Below are 16,019 nucleotides of genomic sequence, written 5' to 3' on the forward strand. Positions count from 1 at the left end.
CTTTGGAAGAGGATCCAGGGAAGGGAACAAGAGAGGCCAAGAGGTAGGAGGAAGGCCAAAGTTCGAGAGGGGCTCAGAAGCAAAGGGAAATGAGTTTTAAGTAACAAACAAACAAACGAGAGGAATGGAACTTATTTACTTTATAAAAAGAGAGGAAAGAAGGTGTGGAGAAGGTGACAAGTATTGCAGGGGTCCAGAAGGAAGATTAGACCCTTCCCAGGTCCAGTAAATGTGATCCTAGCCAGTCACCCTTCTCAGACCTCCTCCTCTAGACCCAAATGGCAGGGACAGTCACCGCGACCCCTCACACAAGCACCTACTTCCTTATGAGAAGGCAATCATTTCCCCACGTCTGTTTCTCGTCTTCAGACAAGGCACATCTCTAGAAATCACTGAATACGTGGTTTTAGCAGAAAGATGGGCTCTGTCTGCCATCTCCATTTGCCCGATTGATGTCCCCTTTTGTTTCTGCCCACTTTGTCTCTGTGTGAACACCGAGATCTCATTGAACATCCCCAAAAGAGGGATTGCTCAGCGACTCGACTCCGTGTGCTGAAGCGTCCCGGAGGAAATGTGCAATCATCCTCAGTGGGTAGAGGACAATGAGGAGGTGTCCTGTTACATAATTGAGGAGACAATGTCTTTTATACTCAGTCTGGTTCACTTTTCACACTAAATTAATCTTAATAAGCATCTGCTTTGAGTAAAGGAAGTTTTGTGATAATTCAACCATGACCTCTGTAAAAGTCTAAATGATTTCACTCTAGTCCCTCAGTCCCCAGTATCCTATTGAAATGGTCGTCTTTATTTCATGATCATCAGCATGTTAACATGAGCTGATTAATCCCATCAACCTAACTACACAGATCGGACACAGCCCAGGGCTATGACATCATTAGCTTTGGGACGCCAGCATGTGGGATCAGGGACTGGGCCGGTCAGCAGGTCCCACCAGGTCATTTGATCCAGGCTCCTCATTTCTGAGAATTAAAAGCAGATTCTCCCTCCGGCTTGTTCTCTGGCTCCAAGATCCTGGTAAAATTGTCCCAACAGTGGCGTTGCTGGGACCACATGTTCAAGGACCCACTGAGCCTGCGTCCCCCATGGGAGCATTTGTGGCCAGGCCGCTAGACACTCAGCCAGGACCTAGGACCCACCACCCCATGGGTCTCATGACCACCATGATCTCTGCCAGCCTCTCTTTATCCTCCTCTGGCATTTCTGAGCACATCTTCCTCATGGACTGGATCACAAACTTTCTCCAGAGCAGGAGCCCTAACTAACAGCCTGGACATTTGTGTCCCTGTCACCTGGTAGCCATCTCTCCTGGCTTCTACATCCAAATGATCTTTTAGGAAATTTCTCTTCCTATCATAAATAGGCTGTGTGAGAAAGTCAGTCAAGGAATTCTGCCTTCTTTTAGCCCAACGGCTCTCACAGTGTGATTTTGGGACCAGCAACATCAGCATCCCCTTGGAATTTGTAAGAAATGCAAATTCTAAGGCCTCTCCCGAAACCCGCTGAATGGGAAAGTCTGGGACTGGATCCCAGCAAGCTGTGTTTCAGTAAGACCTAACTGTGGTTCCCATGTGTGCCGTGGCCAGAGGTGGGCACATGAACCAAATTACTCAGTCGGCCACAAAGTCCACAGTTTATGTTAGGGTCACTCTTGGTGTTGTACATTCTGTGGGGTTTTGACAAGTGCATAATGATGTGTCTCCACCACTGTAGTGTCATACAGAACGGTTTCTCCACCCTGAAATCCTCTGCATCCACCTCCTCATCCCCCCCCATGGGTGTTGTTTTAAGCCACCAGTTTGTGGTCATTTGCTACAGCAGCCACAGGAAACTCCCGCAGCCCCTTCCTCCCTCTCCCGGACTTCAGTCTGGAGCAGAGTGACACGACACGGAAAGGGCTGGAGCCGAGTCACACCAGCGTCGGCTTGGCGTTGCTCCTACGCCTGGACCCCCGCAGGCGCCCTGATTCCTGTCCTTCCAGAGCCTGCTCTCGGCTGGCCGTTGTGTGGACTCGAAGAGCTACGACAGTCGTCCTAGAGGCTGCCTATGCTGAAGTGGGCCGGGGGGGTGCTTGTTGCTCATAACCAAAGGGCCTTGTCTCCTACCCTTCCAAAGCGCAGATTTGAACTATACGAGTAGTGCTAGGAACTTACACCGAATTCAATGCTTAACATGTTAAGAAAAAACTGTTTCTGTTTCCAGGATAGAGTTTAAAACAATACTGCCACAAAGCTAACAATTTTCCACGGAAAGGAGCAGATCTCTAACTGGTGGTTAAAGTGGCCGAGAAAGCTTCCTGAGACTTCTGGGTCAGGCTGAGAACACACCAAGCACATTCTGAGAGCTTTATTTACTTAATCCTCTCTTAAACCCTCTAGGGTGGGCACTATCAGGGTCCCCTTTACAGACAAGGAAACTGAGGTGCAGACAGGTTGGAGGACATGCAGCTGTCCTTACTCAGAGGAGGACAAAGACCACAGTGCAGGCTGAAGGCTTGGTGTTATTTTCCAGCTTCATCACTCACAGCTGAGTGCCTTTATGTACTTGCTTCCTCTCCTATAAAATGGGGGTCACGAGACCCACACAACAGGGTGGGCGTGGAGATGAAGTGCTGTAATGCAAGGAGGGGACTCCCAACAAATGGTCATCTCTCCATATGAACAAACCAATGCAGATGAGAAAACCACAGCCCAGACAGGACAAGTGACATGCCAAACACCAGCCAGCCAGGGGGTGACAAGGTCAGAAAAGGCATTCTCAGCCCAACCCAGAAGGTTCAGGAAGCTTTCTCAGCAACTTTAACCCTCAGTTAGAGATCTCCTTTCCACGGAAAGTTGTTACCTTTGTGGCCATATTGTTTTAACCTCTATCCTGGAAACTGAAATAGTTTTTTCTTAACATTTTAAGGAACATTTCACTTTCATTTATTATTTCAATTTACAACTTGGATATGAAGACATGAGCTATTTCGGCCTTCTTTTCATTTGGGATTTGGGGCTGGAAAACTGTAGTGTTAGATGCAGGACCCAGTCCAATTCTCTCAAGTTTTCTGCACACACACACACTCTCACACCAGTATCACAGAATGAAGTTGGGGTTAGGGATAGGAATGTCAGGAGGCCAAGCAAACCAGGCCTTCCCTGTCTTGTGGCCTCAGCCCTGCTACCTACCATGCCCCTTCAGAACACCATGAGCCTATGCACACACCTGGCTTAGATTTCTCTTCCTCGCCTGACACAGAGAGTTAAACACAGATATCCTGTGAGAGGAAATGAGTCGGTGCCGACTCCCCGACTCCCTTTTCTCTGATTTTAGCAGGGAGTGGAAGAGGCCCACCCAGGGGTGGGGGAGAGAGCACTGAGTTTGGAGGCGGGAGACCTGGGTTCTAGCAACTAACTTGCTGTGTGATTATGGGCAAACCACTTACCCCCTCTGGGCCTCAGTGTTTACATTAGGGAAGGGAAAAAGCTATATATTGTACTGAGAAGAGATCCTGGTTAGAACCCCTAGGTTCACTCGCTCCATTAGATATTTATGGAGCACCTGCTATGTGAGACATCAAGGCCATAGATATGAGAAGACACATTCCTCTGGTGAGGAGCTCATCATCGAGGGTCAGGGAGGTACCAGGGGAGGTCCGATCTTCAGTCTCAGTTTCATCATGAACCATAATCTTGGATAGCCCTGCTGTTATGGGCTGAAGTGTGTCCTCCTAAAATTCCTATCTTGAAGCCCTAACTCCCAGAACCTCAGAATGTGATTGTATTTGGAGATAGGGTCTTTAAGGAAATGATTAAGGTAAAACAAGGTCGTAAGAGTAGGGCCCTAATCTGATAGGACTGGTGTCCTTATAAGAAGAGGAGGAGACACCAGGAAACTTGCTCTCTCTCCACATGCATAGAGGAAAGGCCATGTGAGGACACAGCAAGAAGGCAGCCGTCTGCAAGCCAGGAAGAGAGGCCCCACCAGAAACCAACCTTGATGGCATCTTGATCTCAGATTTCAAGTCTTCGAACTGTGAGAAATTAATCGTCTGTTGTTTAAGCCGCCCAGTCCATGGTAGTTTGCTATGGCAGCCCTAGCAGACACACACCTTCCCTCTGGGGCTGCCTCAGTTCCTCAGATTAGATCGCTGGGTCTTTGCCTTTTTTGTTTCCAGGACTCTTTAGAAACCTGATGGAAGTGCACACGCAAAGTGGACACCATCTTTGCTGGCCATTTCAGAGGCCTCTCCTGCCATGAAAGGGTCTCTGAACCAGCTGATCTCTGCAGTTCCTGCCAGTCTCATCACTTCCACATCCTGGTCTTATGCACTGATATGGGACAGAGAGACTCCCCCTCTTCACTCTCAAATGTGAGCTCCCTTTCAGGGCAATTAGAACAATTGTGCATCTGGAAAAATCGAAGAACACTGGGGGCTCTCCCTCTCTGTCCAGAGAAGCCATTAACCTTTTCATCAGGGAAGAGAACTCATGCTGGGTTAAAAGCTTTTTATATGCCAAGTTATATGTAAAACTTAATTCAGACTTCTGTTTCTAGGTATAGAAAATTAGGTGGTTTCAGACTAAACTTCACACAAAGAAAAACTACAAAAGCTGAAATTAAATTAAAAAAAAAAAGGCTGTTTGAAGGCATCAAAAAATATCCCAGGCAGGCTGGACTTGAGGGATCAAGACCCCAGAGAAGCACAGTGAAGTGGGTGCTGTGTCCCTGCTGGTTTTATCCCCTGGGGGATTTTTCACTGTGTGCCTCATAGAGGCCCAGTTGAAAGCAGCAATCTAGAGTGTAAGGCAGAAGCTTGCTGGGATTAGGAGAAGAAAGCAAAATTTAGAGTTCAGGGGTAACAAGCAGCCATGACTGAGGGGATAGGATACCAGAGAATGGGGAACCACAGAGAAGTGAGTCCTACAGTCTGCACTCAATTCCTCCACAAGAAATGTACCAAACCCTAAACTATGCAATCACAGGGAATCCAATGAGAAAGCACCTGCTAGGAGGCTAAGCACAGAATTTGGCAGTCTTGTGGAGTCAGGGAAACAAAAATTGAAGTTCAGGGAGAATCAAGGATGAGGGTGCCTAACGAACACCTCATGCTTTCAGCTGAGACCCTGAAAGGGCTGTATCCTAAGAATATGAGTAAATGGGAAACAGGCCAACTGTGACTAGATAAAGATGATTTGGCCACACTTTATCTGCCAATAAGAAAATGAAACCCTTTCTGGAAGAATATGATGTCCAGAAGCTCTACAATTTTTCATACACAATTTTCAGCATGCAATAGAAAATTACCAGGCGGGACAGACAACAGGATTAAATACTGAAAATCAAGAGAAAAACAAAGAGTAAAAACAGACCCCAGAGGAACCAGACACTGGAGTCTTCAGACATAGATTTTAAAATAACTACAATTAATATTCCCAAGAAAATAGAGGAAATGATGGAGAAAATCACCAAAAACTGGCATCTATTAAAAAGGAATTGATTGTAAATTCTAAAATTGAAAAATATATAATAGAAAATAAAATTTCAATTGTTAGCCTCGTAAATCTATCAAAAGAGAGAACTAGTGAACTGATAAATAGGAGCGTAAAAATGTTCGGACTAAAGCAGATAGAAAAGAGGATAAAAAATACAAAAAAATTAGATGCATATGAGACCATGTGGGAAAAATTTAACAACTTGTAATTGGAGCCCCAAGAATAGAGCAGAGAAAGGATGGGGCATTTGATGGTTAACTCTATGTGTCAACTTGACTAGACTATGGTGTCCCATTATTTGGTCAAACACTAGTCTAGATGTTGCTGTAAAGGTAGTTTTTAGATGTTATTAACATTTACAATCAGATGACTTTGAGTAAAGCTGATTACCCTACATAAGGTTGGTGGGCCTCATTCAATCAGTTTAAGGCCTTAAGAACAAAGACCGAGGTTTCCTGAAGAAGAAGGAGTTCTGCCTCAAGACTGCAAGAAATTCTGCCTGTTTTCAGCCTTTGGACTCAAGACTACAACATCAACTCTTACCTGAATTTCCAGCCTGCCAGTTTGTCCTGTGCATTTTTGATTTGTCAGCCCTCACAATCACAAGTTAATTCCTTAAAATAAATCCTTCTAAATAAATCTATATCTATATCTCTATATCTCTAAATATATATTTACAGAGAGATTATACATATATATCTTACTGGTTCTGTTTCTCTGGAGAACTCTGACTCATACAAGCAGGAGCAATCATTGAAGAGAAAATGGCTCACATTTTTCCATGTTTGATTAAAAATATCAACCCACAGATTCAAGAAGCTTTACAAACACCAAGTAAAATAAATACAAAGAAAATACACACCTAGACATATGTCGTGTGCACCTGCAGAGGTGAATAGACCTCCCACCTGTCCACTCAAAATTTGGTTCTCATGTTGATACTGGTGATACCACATAAGCACCAGGGTAGGAAAGGGTTTGTTACTCACATAACGAGCTTTCTGAGGAGAGCAGAGAAGAGGGAGCCAGGAAAAAAGCCCAACTTGGGTTTTTATGGCGATTAGGGGATGGAGCTGGGATGAGGATTCCCACATGGGGTTCAGCCTTGTGTGGTTTGAATTTCCCACTGGCATAAAAGGAGGGAGTACCCAGGCTTTCTTAGCTTGCCCAGATGTGGGGCAAAGAGGAAAGAAGAAGGGGTGGGGCTTGAAGGTTGTCCCCCTCAAGTGTCAAAATAAGGAGTCAGACTGTCCTACAGCAAATCATAGTCAAACTACTAAAAACTAAAGGCGAAGGGAATAATCTTAAAAAGGTACTCTATCTTCAAAAGAACAACAATAAGACTGACACCAGACTTCTCAACAGAAATGATGGAAGCCAGACAACGGAATGACATCCTTTAAGGAGCCAAACAGAATTCCACACCCAGTGAAAATATCGCTTTTAAAATGAAGGTAAAATAAAGATGTTTTAGACAAACGAAAACTTAGAAAATTTGTTGCCAGAAGACCAGCACTAAAAGAAATATTAAAAGAAAATGATCTGAAATTGAAGCACAAAAAAGTAGGAAAAAATGGAGCAATGGGAATGGTAAATATATGGGTAAATATAAGTAAATACTGGCTATTTAAAATAAAAGTAACAATGTATTTGGAGAATTAAAATATATCTAGAATTAAATACATGACAGCGCAGCACAAAAGACACAAAAGGATAAGCAGGCTTAAAGTGTTGTTAAGCCTTACCTAGGAAATGGTGACATCCAAAAGTAGACGCAATAAGTCAAAGGTGAGGGTTCTATTCTCCAGGGTGACCCCTCCAGAAACAATAGCAGAACATATGACTAACAAGTTAGCAGAGCAGGGAAAATGGGATAAATTTCAAAAAATTTGCATTAATCCAAAAATTGTCAGACATCTAAAAAAGCAAAACTCAGTTATATTGTGATTTTAACAAACATGTACCTTAAATATAAGGAGTCTGAAAGCTGAAATTAAAAAGACAGGAAAAGCTGAGGTAACTGTATGCAATTGCTATTATCTACATTGACATATAGACATACAAATAGCTATATGTCCTTAACGACATATAGTTAAAAAGACAATATATTCTTCAAGGCAAGATTTATTACTAAAAATATTTCACAATGTTAAAGAATCAATTTAACAAGATAATATAAAAATTTTTCTTTTCATTGCTTGTTTTAAGGTTTCTTCTCTCTTAGAAGTTGGCTTTCAGAGTGTTCTGCTAATTCAGGGTCAAACATGGTTCCTTCTTCAATACGATAATGGTGCCCCAGCCCCGGTATGTTTAGGATTAAGTTATTGTTACCTTTTCTTTGAATTGTTTGGATATCCCGATAATGAGCCCTTAGTGCTTCATACATAAATAATATTTAGTCTTATCTGGAAAGTACTGGATGAAAGGTTTTGTGTAGGGGCAGAGCAGGTATGGTAAGGGCAATATAAATTTACACAAGCTTTGCCAGGGCAGAATTAAAATAAATTAGTGATACGTACTACCCTTGGTGGCCAGCCCACTGTCACAGCCCTAGGCTAGAATTTGGTACTCTTGGACAGCACTCTAATGACCAACCTAAAGAAAGCTGACTTAAAATTTGCTATAGATTCATTGTCCTGTAATTGTAGCTGGCAAGGAGCATGATTGGAGAGAAAGGAGACTTTAGCTGGGGGCAACAACGCAGCCATTAGTTAAGGAGCTCTGTTCAAAAGTAATTTCAATCTAGTCTCCTGATTTCTGCGTCACCACAATTAATATTCTTTTTTTATTAAGATATAATTGACATATAACATTATATTAGTTTCAGGTGTACGACATAATGATTTGATATATGTATACATTGTAAAATGACCACCACGCTAAGTCTAGTTAACATCTGTGACCAGACATCATTACAAATTTTTTTTCTTGTGATGAGAACTTTTAAGATTTACTCTCTTAGCAACTTTCAAACATGCAATATAGTATTATTAACTACAGTCACCATGCTGTACATTACATCCCCAGGACTTATTTATCTTATAACTGGAAGTTTGTACCTTTTGACCCCCTTCACCCATTTTGCCCACCCTCCACCTCCTGCCTCTGGCAACCCCCAATCTGTTCTCTGTATCTATGAACTTGACTTTTTTTTTTTTTTTAAGATTCCACATATAAGTGAGATCATATGGTATTTGTCTTTCTCTGACTTATTTCACTTAGCATAATGCCCTCAAGTTCCATCCATCTTGTCCCAAATGGAAAGATTTTATTCTTTTTAATGTCTGAATATTCCGTTGTATAACTATACCACATTTTCTTTATCCATTCCTCCATTGATGGACACTTAGGTTGTTTCCATATCTTGGCTATTGTAAATAATGCTGCAGTGAACATAGGGGAGCATATATCTTTTCGAGTTAGTGTTTTTGTTTTCTTCAGATAATTACCCAGAAGTGGAATTGCTGGATCATATGGTAGTTCTGTTTTTAATTTTTTGAGAAACCTCCATAACTGTTTTCCATAGTGGCTGCACCAATTTACATTCCCACCAACAGTGCACCAGGGTTCCCTTTTCTCCACATCCTCACCAATCCTATTATACAAAAATTTTTAAATTTGCACATAGTTAATAACATAGCCTCAAAATAATAAAACAAAAACTGAGATAAAAGGAGAAATAGTGCAATCTATGATTATAGTGGAGATTTTAACATACCTCTCTCAGTTATTGAAAGAAAAAGCAGACAAAAATTCAGTAAAGATATAGAAGACTTGAACAACGTGATTAACGAACATGAGCCAACAAAAATATATAATACACTGTAACCAACAACTTTTGGGTACGTTTTCTTTTCAAGAGCACATGGAATGTTTACAGAAATAAACCACATGCTGTGCAATAAAGCAAGGCTCAATAAATTTGAAAGTATTATCATCATACAGATACACTCTCCAGCCACAATGAAATCAATAACAACAAAACTGGGAAATCTCTAAATGTTTGGAAATTAAGATATACCCTTCTAAATAATTCATGGGTCAAAAGAATAATGGAAATTAAAAATATTTTGAGCTAGATGATAATGAAAAGATGACATATTAAAAACTTGTAGGATGTGACTAACATAGAGCTTACAGGGAAACTTATAAACTTAAATACAAATATTAGGAAAGAAAAAAGCTAAAAATCAATTATCTAAACCAGGAGTTAGCAAACTCTACCCCCTCATCTGGTTTTATCAATAAAGTTTTGTGGGAACAGAGCCACACCCATTTGTTTCTGTGCATCCATGGCTGCTTTCTACTATAACGCCACAATTGAATAACTGTAACAGAGAATGTATAGTCCGCAAAGCCTAAAATATTTACTATCTGGCCTTTTACTGAAAAAAATTTGCTGACCTCTGATCTGTTTTCAGATTCAAAATCTGGACAAGGAACAAAAAACTAAACCCAAAGAAAGTAAAAGAAAAAAATAAGAAAGACAAGAGCAGAATCAACAAAATGGAAAGCAAACTTGCAGGAGAAGAAATCAACAAAGCCCAAAGTTGATTATTTTTAAGATTGCTGTAATAATATTGATAAATATTGATGAGGAAAAAGAAGGATAGAAGGCACACATTTCCATTATCAAAAAGATAATGAAAAGACACCATTATGAGAGTACAAGGGAAGCCACAGAATGGTAAAAAAAAAAATTCTAATATATATATATCATGAAAAATATTCATCTTCAAAATATATAAAGAACTCTTATAAATCATTAAGAAAAAGACAGATAGCTCCATTTCTTTTAAAAGTGGGAAAGACTTAAATAGGTGTTTAAGAAGACATCCAAATGGCCAGTACGCAGATGAATAACTGCTCAATGTCATAAATTATTAAGGAAGTGCAATTAAAACCATGAGTTACCATGATACATCTACCAGAATGGCTAAAATGTAAAAAATGATACTACCAAGTGTTGACAAGAGTGTGGAGCAATTGAAATTCTCTTAAGCAGCTGATGGGAGTGTAAATTGGTACAAAAACTTTGGGAAGAAGTCTGGTAGAATCTACAAATCACTCTGTAAGATCCAGCTATTCCACTGTTAGGTATCTACCCAACAGAAATGTGTACATAAGTGCACCAATAGATGCCGTCAGGAAAATTTATAGCAGCATTAATCATAATAACCAACAACTGGAAACAAACCACATGTCTTTCAATGGCAGAAGAGATAAACAGTGGTGGTATATCCACTCAATGAGACACAACACAGCAAGAAGAAAGAACCAACTGCTGCTATACACAGCTGCATAGTTGAGTCTCATGGACATGATGGTGAGTGAAGGAAGCCAGATGCAAAAGAGAAAACACTGTATGTTTTCATATATACAAAACTCAAAAGCAAGCAAAACCAATCTATGGCGACAGAAGTCCCAATAGTGGTTTTCTTTAGTGGGGGATAACAATTGGAAGCGGGCATAAGGGAGACTTCTGGGAGAAGCCATGCTCTGTATCTTGATGTGAGTGCTGGTTCCCAGGAGGTATTCATCATTTTGTAAAAACTCTTAGAACCATGCACTTAATGTGTGTGAAAATTGCTGGATATATGTTTTACTTTCATAAAAAAAGTTTGCCAAAAAAACAGAAACTTAATTCCTAGGAAGGTAGGGTAGCGCTTAAAAAGACAGATCTGGAGTCAGATAGCCCAAGTTCCAATCCTGGCTTGGCCACTTACAGCCTGTGTGTCCTTAGGCTATTTAGCCTCTCTGCACCTCATTTTCCTCATTTGTAAAATGGGGATAATACTAGTACCTCAGCCTAAGGTTGTTTTGAGGATCATAAGTTGATCCATGCAAAGTATTTATCATAGTGCCAAATATACAGTAAGATCTCAATGAAAGTTGGTCTTTTTTTGTTGATGTTATTATCTTTACAACCAGTCTCGAGGGCCACACAAAGTTGGGGTTAAAAGCAAGGACTTTACACTCTTGGGCATTCATCCCTAAAAAATGAAAACTTATGTTCACACAAATGCCTGTACACAAATGCTCATAGCAGCTTTATTCATAATAGACAGAGTCTGGGCACCAGAACATCCTTCAGTGGATGAATGGTTAAACAAAGTATGATGCCTCCATACCATGGAATACTACTCATCAATGCAAAGGAACAAACCATTGATACACGCAACAACTTGGGTGAATATCAAAGGAATTAAGCTGATTGAAAAAAGCCAATCCCCAAAGCATAGAAATGTATGTTTCTATTTATAGAACATTCTTGAAATGACAAAATTATAGAGATGGAGAACATTTAGTGGTTGCAGGGGTTAGCGAGGTGGGGTGCGAGGAGAGAAGGTATGGTTCTATGGAGGCCACATGAGGGGTCCTTGTGGTGATGGAGCTGTTCTTTATCTTGACTGATGGTGGTAAATCATGCTAAAATTGCATAGATCTAAATACACACACACACACACACACGGACAAGTAAAATTGAGCAAATCTGAATAAGATTGGTGGATCATATCAATGTCAATATCCTGGTTGTGATATCATACAATTGCTCTGCAAGATGTTACCATTGGGGAAGCCTGGATAGAAGGTCATGACATCTCTCTGCACTATTTTTTACAACTGCACATGAATCTACAGTGATCTTTGCTGTCAGCCAAGCTTTGATGTCCTGACTCCATCACTAACCAGCTGGATGACTTTGGGCAGGTAAACTCCCTACAGCCTCAGTTTCCCCATCCACTAAATGGAGCTAGGCATAGTTCCTACTCCTTTGGGTTGTGGTAAGGATGGAGTGTTGAGCAGAGTGTTCCAGACAATATAAATCCTCAACAAATGCCACCTCAAGGAAAATTACCGTTGTTACAAAGGAGAAGAGTGGGATCAAAAGAGATGAAGTGATTTGCCCCAGGTCACCCCGAAATGAGCCAGGATTCCAATCCCTGAAGCTGAGTTCTATTTGGTCAGAGAGGAGAGGATCAAAAGTGGGAAATCTAGGGGTGGATACACTGGTTTTCTCCCCCTGACATTGTGTCTCTGTGTGTTGGGGGAGGAGAGAATTAGGAACAGGCACTAGGAGACAAAGGAGGAAGGGGTCAGAGAGCAGGCACCAAAAACTGGCTAAGAAAATCAAATGGCCACGGGGAGACAATAGTCTAGGGGGCTACTGCGCTCCTGCCTGGATCCTCTGGCTGGGACTGAATAGATTCCCCAGCCGTGTCCTCCTCTCCCACCAGGGGTCAACAGGGTTCAAGGATGTGACAGCTGCTCTGGACAGCAAAAAGCACTGCACAAGTGTTTGTTGATGATGACCATGATGACGATGACGATTTTTGTAAGTATTGGTTGAAAGGGCCCCTCAGAATCATTTATATTCTGTGCTGCCCTAGCTGGCTCTAATCTGGGCAACTCTTTACTGGTCCCTCTCCTTGTGCCTCCTGCCAGGGCTCAAGGTCTGGCCCTTCAGAACAAGAAGTGACCTCAGAAGTCCTCTAGGTTCTTGCTACTCAAAGTTGGTCCAAAGACTGGCAGGAGCAATGGCATCACCTGGGAGCTTGTTCGAAATGCAGACTCTGGCCTGGCCCCAGACCTCCTGAATCCGATGCACTGTAACAGGATCCTCAGATGAGGTGCTTGAGAAGCACTGCCCTAGTCCAGCCTTCTGGTTTACTGCCAAGGAAACAAAGAGAGGGTGAGGGACTGCTCTGAGTCACAAAACATGTTTGCACGAGAGCTGGAACCAGAACTCAGGCTTCGGGGCTCCCAGACAGCTGCCTTTAGCCAGAAGCCTTTGGTTAAGATGAGTTGAGGCAGAATGGGGATGAGCTTCCTAAGTAAGGAGGAAAGTGCTCTGTCTTCTCTCCTGAAAGCTGTCCTGCTCCTCAGTGACCACATTCAGCTTGTGGTTTGGGTACGGGTAAGAAGAGAGTCCACCCAATTTGCAGACATAAAATCCCTCCTCTTCCAGGGAAGGCTGTGCAGCAACATCACAGCAGCTGGACTGTTTTCGAGATGACTGCTTCCTCTCAGAGCTCTTTGTGCCTCAGTTTCCTCACCTGGAAAAAGCACTCTTCCCTGACAACCATGCGTTGAGCACCTGCCACATGCCAGACAGGGTGCCAGGCCCTCGGTAAAGATTTACATGTGTTTACAGCCTGGGTGTCACGCATGTCACAAGACACAGCCATGCACTGAATGCTAAGGACTCAAGGAAAAGTGGGGGCAGCGGGAGGATTGCACCCAGAAAAAATGCAGAGAGTCACAAGCCACCACTGTTGGAAACATCTATTGGACCCCCAATTGCCAAAGCCGGCCTTTGGAGTCTTACCTTAATGCTATTTTGGATGAAACCAAACTGTTTCTTCTGAACTCCTATCAGTTGGGGAATGGTAGGCTGAAACGGGCATCAGATTAGAAGTTTCCTGGCTCATCTTCATTTCCCAGAAGGGAAAACTGAGACCCAGAGAGGGATAGAGACCTCCTTCGGGACACACAGTGTTAGTGATAGCAGCAGAACTCTCCACTCCTTTTCTGGTACACTTTCTATCTCACATCCTTCCCCACACCCTTTTATGATAAAGTCACAGTTCAACCAATATTGACAAGTGTCCTCCCTCTGTCAGAGTTGGAGGGTGATTGAGACATGATTACAGTTAGACCATGCTCTGGGGAAGCTCACAGATTAGCACGGGTTTAGCCAAAGGAGGTTTTGCTTACTTAAAACCCACACTGAAAGGATGAGAGGCGGCCCCCCAGAGAGGGGGCGGGGCTGGAGTGGGCGGGGCCTGGAGTGGGCGGGACCATCTAGGGGTTGGGAACCCTAGGTGAAGGGTTTGGGGCTCACAGGCTGCTGGGAGGGCTTTCCAACAAAAATGTTGGAGACCTTGAAAAGTAATTTTTGGCTCCACCATGAGAAAACCAAACTGCAAACTCAAAACTAATAAATATTTAATTAAATGTCCACAGAAGGTAGCACCGTGTCAACATCATTAAATTGCTAAATTAATTCCTAAAATTTTCATTACATGTGAAAACGATTTAGATTTTCTCACTTTGCAAGAATTTCCCAGTTCGCCCAATCAAGCCTAAGAAATTGCTGCCATTGTAAATTAGGGCCTTGTAGCCAAGTAAAAGCAAAATAAAAATTATAAAAAGTCGTTTCAAAAATTTTGTAATAAAAAGGCTATATGTAATTTGTGTGATGTTGTTCTTGTTAAGAGTTTGCTGTGATGAGGCCTGGGCCCTCCAAAACAGAGGTACCTAGGGGGCCTGCAAGTTACCTAACTTGGTACCTTAACTAGCTCGGGCCTGGTGTCAGACTAGCCTGCCAGAAATACTTGGACGAGTCACTTAGCAAATTTTTTCTTCAGTTTTTCCCTTCTGAAATATCCAGGGGAGTTAGTAGCCTCAACTGCGGGAGCTTGTGAGGATCCAAAAGCTCTCATGCCCGATAGTAGAGAGGAGTCAGTATCAGCTGGGGACATCAGTAAGCGTCTCACTCTCTTGGGACGCAAAATTTAAGAGGGCGCCAAAAAACTCAATATCTAAGATAAATAACATTTTAATACAATATGTTTTACAAAGCCAAGTAAATGCAAGACAATAAAGGTAGATGAGCAAAATACAAAAGCATGATCTGTCAGGATTCTGGCCAGCCAGCCTGGCGGCACGACTTCTAGCTCGGTGATCCGCAGCCTCAGTCGGGGCCGCGGTTCCCTTATCTGCCCCATGGAGCTAATCATCCCCACCCCTCCGCGGAGTTATCAGAGGAGGAAATGCGTTAACCGAAGCTAAAGGATTTAGAAGAGCGCCTAGCAATTGGGCGCTTTAAGTCCTTACTGTTACGTGCAGACAACATATGCACTCAGTGGGAACGTCACACGTTGCAGGAGACACCCAAGGTCACACTGTCACACACACAATGTCGTTCGGGCCAGGGCTGGGCAAAGGCGCGTTGGTGTTGCGGTCGGAGTGGGCTGCGCTGCAGTTCCCGCCCTCCGGGAGGCTCTCAGGGGGCTCGGGGGGCCGCGGCCGGGGCGCGGGGGCGCGCGGGGCGGTGCGCAGCTGCCGGCGGGCCCCCGCCGCGCACCCGTCTCCGCCTCTGTCGGGCCCCGCGCCGCCGGCCGCCGAGCGCCCTTTGTCTGCCCGCGGCGCCTGGGGGCGGCGCGGACCCTTGATCCCGCGGCCCAGCAAGCCCCTCGGGAGGCCCGGCCGCACTTCAAAGCGTGCGCCACGGTCCAGCTCCGAAGGCCATGCCGGCGTGGCCGCGCCCGCCGAGCGCCCGGGGCCAGACGGTCCGAGAGGGCGCGGTGGCCGTCCCTGCCCCGCCGGCCCGGGACACCGAGGGGCGGGCGTCGGGGCTCCTTCGGTGGGAGGTGGGGGACGCCCTCCCCCAAGGGGGCCAGTAATGAAACGCTCTTTGTCCATTTCTGTCAAGCCGAGTGCGTAATTATCTTCTATTTCTTCTTTTCAGAAACAAAATAGGCCCTCCCCTTGGCCATTTCTGAGAGCGGAGGAGTCCTT

The 16,019-nt window shown here is 43.5% G+C and overlaps 1 long non-coding RNA gene across 1 annotated transcript; it reads right to left on the bottom strand.

Moving 5' to 3' along the window:
- Positions 1-11,952: 11,952 nt before the first annotated feature.
- On the bottom strand, positions 11,953-15,506 carry LOC131409286 (uncharacterized). The gene is made up of 3 exons (XR_009220893.1): positions 15,336-15,506; positions 13,825-13,977; positions 11,953-13,166 (listed from the first exon to the last, which is right to left on the bottom strand). It is a non-coding gene; the product is annotated as an uncharacterized LOC131409286 (long non-coding RNA).
- Positions 15,507-16,019: the final 513 nt, after the last annotated feature.

This window comes from Diceros bicornis, chromosome 8 (assembly GCF_020826845.1).
Source record: "Diceros bicornis minor isolate mBicDic1 chromosome 8, mDicBic1.mat.cur, whole genome shotgun sequence".
NCBI classification, from domain to species: Eukaryota; Metazoa; Chordata; class Mammalia; order Perissodactyla; family Rhinocerotidae; genus Diceros; species Diceros bicornis.